Source organism: Callithrix jacchus, chromosome 6, assembly GCF_049354715.1.
Source record: "Callithrix jacchus isolate 240 chromosome 6, calJac240_pri, whole genome shotgun sequence".
Classification (NCBI taxonomy): domain Eukaryota; kingdom Metazoa; phylum Chordata; class Mammalia; order Primates; family Cebidae; genus Callithrix; species Callithrix jacchus.
This window is the reverse complement of record NC_133507.1, coordinates 138,707,835-138,716,647: the sequence shown is the minus strand read 5'-3', so window position 1 is coordinate 138,716,647 and position 8,813 is coordinate 138,707,835.

Genomic DNA, 8,813 nt, shown 5'->3' with positions numbered 1-8,813 from the left:
AGAACTCCAACATCGGAGCTCAGCCCAGAAAGGCTCTTGACTTTACTTAGGAAAGAATTGGAGAGTGAGAGGGTGGCAGAAGGAAACAGCTTCATGGAGGAGGCAGCCTTACGACTCTGTGACTGCTCCTGCAGAGCACAGCTACCCTACGGGCAATGTGCTGAGGACAGCAGCTCGGAGCAGTTCTGCAGCCATATTTAATCACCCACTTTTAATTATATGCAAACTAGGGAGCAGGTTTTCAGATATTTTTAGAAAAGGAGTGGTAACTTCCAGGCCATTGCCATGGAAAAAGGCAGCAATTTTCTTGGTAAATGGTAAACTGTCATGGCACCGGTGATTGTGTTTTCTGCTGCCTCTTCCCTGTTTCAGTCAGTCTTCAGTCTGGTCCAGAGTCCAGTCCCACCTCCTACCTCATTGGGAATATAACATGGTACAGCCACTATGGAAAACAGTTTGGCAGTTCCTCAAAAAAGTTAAACATTGAGTACTATGTGACCCAGCAATTCTACTCCTAGGTCTGTACTCAAAATAACTGAAAATAGATACTCCAATATTTGTTCATGCATGTTTATATCAGCCCTATTCACAAGAGTCAAAAGATGGAAACAACCCAAATATTCATCAACAGATAAACGGATAAACAAAATGTAGTACACTCACTTAATGGAATATTATTCAGCCAAGAAAAAGAACAAAGTATTGATTCATTCCACAACTTAGATGAACCTTGGAAACATGTTAAATGAAAGAAGCCAGACACAAAAGGTACCTATTTATATGATTATTTTTATATAAAATATTCAGAGAAGCCAAATTACCAGAGACAAAGCAAATTACATTGCCAGTAGATGAGGAAGAAGGGACTAGAGAGGGATTACTTCATAGATATGGGGTATTTTCCTGGGGTTATTTTTTAAAAAGCATTGAAACTCAAGAGAAGTGGTGCTTGCACAACATTGTGAATGCATTAAATGGCACTTATACATTAAATTGTATACTTTGTGTTTTAATGTTTTTGTAGAGATAGAGTCTCACTGTTTGCCCAGGCTGTTCTCTAACTCCTGACCTCAAGTGAACCTCCTGCCTCAGCTTCCCAAAGTTCTCAGATTACAGACATGAACCACTGCACCTAGCCTGAATTTTATTATTTTAAATGTTTGATTTTGCATGATGTGAGTTTCACTTCAATAAAAATAATGAATGAATACATAAATAAATGATTTTTTAAAGGTTATGGAGAAAGAATAGTGAATTGATGGACTCCTAGGAAACACTGATATTGCTATCTCATGGAACTTCATAGCATATCATCACAGGTGTATAGTTAGCAGCACGGCTCTGGTGCCGATGACCTGAGTTCATATCCTAGCTCTGCCTCTTGCTAACTGGATAATCTTGGGAAATTTACCCAGCTCCTGTGCCTCAGTTGTCTCATCTGTAAATGGAAATAATACCATTATTGTAAGAGGACTGTGAGAACTGAATCAGCTAATACATGTGAAGTGCCTAGATCAGGCCTGGTTTGTGTTAATTGCTCAGCTTAGCTGAGCCATTCTTATCCCTGAAAGTTTCGGAATTTCAGTCTAACTTTGCCACTTTCTGCCACACATACCTCCTCAGTGCCCTGTCAGGTTTATGTTTAAGCTCAGGGTATATTTATGAGGTAAGTAAATGGGGCCACATTCAACGTGGGGGTATTTAAACTCCATGGAAAGATTGCTAACCAAGCAAGAGCATTTCATGACAACCACTAGTTCTAGGGACAGAGTTGGTGGTGAAAAGACTATAGGATGAAGGAATAGCAAGGGAAGAAAAAGCAGAACTCTGGCCGTACCAAGCTCTTGGGAATATCTAAGTGAGCCTCCCATCCTGTTTGGCAACATTAAATTAAAGGTTTTTCTCCCTTCCACTTCCCTCACCTCCACAGCTGTGGCCACAGACGCTGCAAGAAACATTAGAACTAACCAACATTAGGAATTTGCATATTCGTTCTATATAGCTATTTAGTTAATACTTTTATTTAAATGGACTTCCTTTTTTTCTTCAATAAAGTTATTTGTAGGAAATCTTATATTATTACTCTAAGTAACAACCTGCCAGCCAAATTCAGACATCCACATGTTTTTTCAAATAAAGTTTTATTGTAACACAGCCATGCCCATTCTCTTTGTATTGTCAATGGCTGCCTTTGTGCTACAACCAGAGTTAAGTAGTTGTGACCCGCAAAGCCAAAAATCTGAATAATCTTGGGCAACTTACTTGGTCACAATCAAGCCCTTGTGACCTGCAAAGTCAAAAATATTTAGTAAGTGGCTCTCTGAAGAAGAAAGTTTGTCTGTCCCTTCTCTAAGTGAAAACCAGTGCCACTTACCTTAACTAGAAAGGAAAAGTAAAAATAAATATTTGAGAAACAAACTATTTAAAAGATTTTAAAAATTATTTAAAATATTAAATGCTTAGAGTCTCTTTTTTCCACTCAAAAAGCCTTTGTCCATCCTATTCATGTAGTCATTCTCTATCTGATACTTACTTAAGACATAATGCAAGGTCCTGGGCTGAAGAGAGGAACGAAGTAAAAAGATCCCCTGCCTTCATGGGATTCATGTTTCAGTGGGAAGAGACAGGCACTGAAAACCTAAGAATCCAAGGTTACCTCTAGTTTTTGTTGCAACAGAAAATCACAAACAACACAATGTGTAGTGGGGTGACTGTGTGTTGAGCAGATAGATGGTCATGTTGATTGGGGGTCTAGAGAGACTTGTCTGAGAAGGTGAATTGGGCACAAACTTTAGCATTCCTGAAAGAGAACATGAAATGCAAAGGCCCTAGGGCCTGAGGCTAGGATGGGCTTGATAGATTTTTTTTTTTTCTAGGCAACTGGATCCCCTAGCAGCCATCTCTGATATCGTCCCCAGCGTTCTCTGGTAGCTATGGATTTGGCTTGGTCAGAATGTGTTTTAGAGGGCTGTAGCTCAGCTTTACTGGTTTCGGGGAGGGACTAGGCGTAAAGCAAGATTCTGAACCACCCCTGGGAAATCTGTGAAGTAAGGGGTCCCAGCTGGGTTCTCTGGAAGCAGATGCTGAGATGGACTTTAGGTGCATGTTTATTAGGGACCATCACATGTGGCAGGGGGTAGAAGGAGGATTGGAGGAGGGACATATTAAATGTGATGCAGTGTGACAAGGTCTTGGCCAAGCTGGTGGGAAGCTCTGAAGTGTATATTGCTGGTCATCCCATCCTGGGTCAAGCAGAAATGGCCAGGCCTGTGGACTCCATCTTGCCCAGTCACTGGAGGTGGGCTGCCCTGAGAAATGTGACCTTGAGCAAGTTTGTTCTCTGCAGCCGAGGTCAACGCCAAGGGAGCTGACAACTGGAAGCCATCTGCTGACCACACACCCATAGCTGGGCAAGAAGTCCTGCCCTGAACAGGGGTCTGGGCAGCACGCCTCCCGGCTGTCCACATAGAGGAAAGGCCCTGCTGTTCCGCCCTGAACACCACTCCCATTCTTTCCAGAACCTCATGGCCAGCTGCCTAGCAGGGTTTGAAAATGACCCAAAGAGTAAAGCCTAGCTGGGGCATCAGCTGAAACAACTTACCGCACAAGATTTTTCTTTCAGGACTCAAAGACGGGAGCCATCAGGACCCAATCAATAAGCAAATTTATTCATTCAGGCAACTGGTAAGAAATGATGAGTCATATTACTATGCATAGCAGTGAGAATCTCAGGGGGATCTGACACTCTGCTAGCTTGGGAGTTGTGAATATTTGGCAGTGCTTCTTGCAGAGCATGAAATAGACATCCACCTCCTAAAGTGACTTGTGGTTCAGCCTCTTGTACCACCGAGTCCCCAGCACAGTGAGCCACCTGAGAAAGGGGGAGAGAGCTGTGATTCAGTTACTTACCAAAAACCACTGCACCAGGTCAGCTCAGAAGACACCCTGGAAATTCCTCTAAGGCCTCCAGGAATGAGTAGAAGTGAGACAGCAAGTAAGTGTGGCCAGGACTCCTCCTCAGGACAGGCCCCTCTGGGGATGGCCCAGCAGTGGAAACCTCTGTTCATAGAAAAACGTTTGAGAACCCTTGATTTCGGCCAATCATCTTGTTGAAAATATATGTTGTTCTGGGTAACCAGTGCCTGTTAAGACTTCAGTCTCTGATATTTCCCCCAGGCAGGCAGAGGCCCATGGAAGGGAGGTGCCATGCGGAAGGATACCCAGCCAGCTCCTATAAGCCAGAAGAGCCTCAGTCCTGGCCCCTTTGGTCCCCTGTTTTCTTTATCATTGTCCACTCGGTGTCACGCCCTTCCCGAGGCTGGTCCTACCAGCTGCTTGGCTCCCTCATGGACTTGGTGCTGGGCACCAGCCACCCCTCTACCCTGGGCCCAGCTGGCCTCTTGCATACTGACAATGCCATGTCTTCCACAATCTGCAGCAGGCTGTTGGTCTCTCAGCATCACCTAGCAATGCCTTCATCCACGTGCCTCCCCGTATACATCTAAACAGGAGGAGCTTTTCCACACCCACCATTGCCCTGGAAAGCCCCGGGGGAGACAAGCATGGCAGCACACAGCATCCTGAGAAAGCCGCTTGCTAGTGCAGTGTCTGCTAGAAAGGGGGGTGCTGCCCAGAGGGATGAGTTTACATAGGAAGGGGGAGTGGCCCTCAGTGTCCCTAGAACCTCTCCACTGGCCTCAAGGAAAGGTGCTGATGACTCTCACTGCCTCTGTGCCCAGTGGGGCCTCCAAGCCAAGTGGGAGGCTCCAGGGTGGGTCGTGGCCTCCTGCTCCCACCCACTTTGAGAACTCTGGCTAAAGCCTCCAGAAAGCTTCAGAAGCTGCTGTTTGGGGAGCCAATTTCTAGTTACTTCTTTGCCATCAGCCCACAGGCCTGGGCCCCAACCTGAGTCCTTTGGAAAATAGTGAATTTGCAAAGGTAAACACAGGGAGTTAAGCGCCCCTTGGTAGGATTCAGCAAGAGGATGATCTAGATTTGGGCTAAGGAGGGTCAAGAGTCAGACAATCTAGGTGAGAGTCTTTTTACCAGGCCTTCCTCCTCAGACTCCGCGGCCGTGTGTTGAGGATCCAGGTTCCTCGGGCCCACTGAAGCAGAGCGCATTCCGAGGTCTGGAGGGGCTGCACTTGACTCCGTTTCTTGGGTCACTCTGAGCATAGTGAGCCATGAGAACCCCTGACCAGATGGAGCCTGGTCTTGTGTCCACCACAGAACTGATGAGCTTCTGGGGACCTTGGTTTTCTGTAAAAATGAACTGCATCGTTCCTTTTACTTTCGGAGATTTTACGGTTTACCACACATTTCGTGTATATGGTCTCATTTGGTTCTCACAGCACCCTAGGATGTGGAAAGGGACTGCCACTGTCAGGAAAGGCAGGCAAAGCCAAGGAACAAGGATGGAGCAGCAGGTGGGGTAGGAGAGACAGGCAGAGGATGTGGGCACTGGACTGGCTGACGGAGCCTCCAAAGACTATGTACCCGCCCCGACACACACCTCGCAACCAAATCATTCCAGCAAGAGGAAAAGAGTGAGGAGATCTAGAGCGATCTGTGAGGGGTGGAGCTGCACCAGCAAGAGGGGAGGGGAAGGTCGCATTAAGGCATTGGAAGCCAATAGGACTGGAGTGGGGCGCATGCAAGGATAGGAGTGGGGGAGGGGGAAAGAGCTGGGAGGGAAGAAGCCCCGTATTGGAGGGCTTCAGGGACAGGCCTGGTGATCTTGGGAGAGTCCTGAGAAGAACTGTTCTCTGCAGGACCTGGAAGGGCGTGGCCACCCCAGGATGGGTGTGAGAGGTCACAGTTCCTGAAGAAGACATCTGTCAGTCTGCAGCTGTTTCCAGCCAAGCAGATCAGGAAAGGCTTTGGAATGGATGTGAGCCCAGGTTCCGAGATGGGAAGTGATGATGGCATGAATCACGGGGAAGGAGAGCGTGGAGAAGACTACCAAGGCGTGATCCTTTCTTCTCCCACTCCACTCCTGCTCATCTCCATTGCTGTGCTTCTCTCCACTCTGTCCAGTGGCTCAGAGCCAAAGGCAGCTCCTCCCCTCACCTGCAGGAATCCTTCTGAAGGCTGACTTCCGGTCCGCCCACCAACTCAATCATCTTCAAGGACCGGCAAAGCTGCCCTTGGCTTGATTATTTTTTTAAGGCTAATGAACATGATGTGAAATTAAGAAATAAAGAATGGATTAACATGAATGCCTTAAAGCAGGATTTCAATATTGAGTGGTAGAGAAACTTTGTATTTAGAGAACCAGGAGGCCCCTCAGAGGCCATCAAATCTGGACAGGACCCTCTTAAAAGCTGTAATCTTTCAGCCTCCCAGCTTCCACCTGGCTGACCCATCTTCCCCCTTGCCTGTCTTCTCTGAGCATGAAGAATAGCTAATCCCCAGCCTCGGCATGATAATGCTCACCGCATCGTAGGAAGAAGGGTTACGATTTGACTGCACTCGTCCATCCTGCTGTCTTCCCCTCTCCCAGGACTCTCAAAGCAACAGTCTGGCTCTGAAGCTGACCAGTGATCCCAGGAAGTGTGGGAAGGAACATAAAAAGACCCCAAATCAAGGTTTTAGATGATGACTGTGTCAGGCCAGAAATGCCAAAAGCCAGGACAAGCAGGAGAGTTCAGGCCCCCGTGTAGTCGGCAGTGGGCCCTGGGGGCCTGTGGGCATGGCCGCTCTTAGACCAGACACTCTGAGCCACAGTTTGGCAAGCGATGCAAACACACATTGATACCTTCAACTCTCTGGTCCCCACAAACAAATGCATTTGGGGGCACCTAATTTATTTTGCTCTGATTTTCCTTCTGCATCCAAGACTTGAGTGAGAAGTGAATCAATCTCAAAGAAGAAAGAAGGGGAGTGGGAGCACATCCAGATCCTTGCAGGAGATGACATCTGTGCAAACCCGTCTTCCCTTATTCCTCCCTGAAGGCCACTCGCAGCCACTCCGACAGCTCCCTACCTCAGCCACCATCATCTCTCTGCCCTGGGGCTTTCTCTGGCCTCAGAAATATGATCTATCTATACATGGGTCAGATTGAGAGCACAGGGAATTCAGTGTCCCAGGAGGAATAGGAGTTGGTAGATAAACACCCAGTTTCCTCCTAGAGGGAGTGCCTCCCGAATATCCCCTTCCGGACTGACCCCAGGTGCCCACGCAAACAACCTGCTCACTAACACATCTACTCCCCACATCCCACTTTCCCTAGTTTCTTTTATCTTTTTTTAGACACAGTCTCACTCTGTCGCCCAGGCTGGAGTGCAATGGTGTGATCTCGGCTCACTGCAACCTCCGCCACCCAGATTCAAGCAATTCTCCCACCTCAGCCTCCTGAGTAGCTGGGATTACAGGTGCATGCCACCACCCCCAGCTATTTTTGTATTTTTAGTAGAGATAGGGTTTCACCATGTTGGCCAGGCGGGTCTCAAAATTCTGACCTGAGGTGATCCACAGCCTCAGCCTCCCAGAGTGCTAGGATTACAGGCATGAGTCACCATACCTGGCTCCACTTTACCTATTTTCTACTGTGTTTCCTGGAATCACCTCATGAATAAATCATTGCACCAAAATTCTTTATTCAAGGTACACTCAGAAGGAACCCCAAATTAATATAAGATGAGGCTTAAAGAATCTAATATGAGGATCATCCACACTCCTGCATGGAGTGTGTCCCTATGTGCCACTATTGGGTCTGCTGGGGTGACAGCTAACCATCTGAGAACCGCAGGCAAGAAGAAAAAAGGAACTGGGCCCCTCATTCCACAGACACAGCCCAGCTCTCAAACTCTTCACAGGAAGCTGAGTCAGGCTGCAGAACTCCCAGGCCCACAGTAAAGTCCTTTTGTTTACTCTGAGCCACTTTAACCTGGCACAGAAGGCAGCGGAATTTTGTGTGAGGCAGGTGAGATGAGCTGTGAAAAGCCGAGGTGAGCCCAGGCATGAATTCTGCTCAGAAGTGCCGGTCCTGGGGCGTTCCGAATCATCTGTCCCAGCCCCTGCAAAGAGGCAGGCTCAGTCTCCAGGAAATCCTGGCAACCTGGAAAACACAAATCAGTGAGTACGGATCAAGAGAATTTCATGTTGCTTGGAAAGAAAGAAAGCATCTTAAACTACTTTCCAAGGAGCCCCAAACCTGCAGCCAGCATGTAGCCGCCAGCAGGGTCCCTCCTGCAGCCAGTATGTGGCCCATCGCCTGAGCGCTGGGCTCACGACTCCCCAGCCTCTCTCCGCTGTGCCATTCATCTCTCTCAGTAGTTGACCTGTCGTTTCTCAACCCACTCCTGCCACTTGGCCACTAAGCCATAAGAGAGGAGGAAGAATTCCAGGGAGAAGCTGAGAGCAGTCTGGGTGGCCAAAAACGGAGAAGCCCCATCAGTGAGCCCAGGAGGGGAGGCAAGTTCCTAACTCCTGAGCCCGGAGCCAAGGGGGTGGTCAGGGGTGGGGTTAGGGGTTACTCCTCTTGATTCCAAAACCCTTGTGTATTTTCAGGGAAATTTTATCCATATGTTTCTGATTCATTAACACTTAACTCATCAACATGTTATGTGGTGAGAGCTATTTGAAATCCAGCACTCCTGTTTAATGAGACTAAGGAGCCTTTTTACTGTCTTTTATTTTTTGAGAAAGGATGAGATTTTTATTTTCCTCTTTTCTCTCCAGAAAAGCAAGCAGTCATATCCTGTACAGTGATTCAGGAATCTGAAACTTACATCTTTGGAAAGACTATGAGACAGAAAGACAAAAGTCCACGTATTGGGCTTGGATCTCCCTTGACTGAGGTGATCTTCTC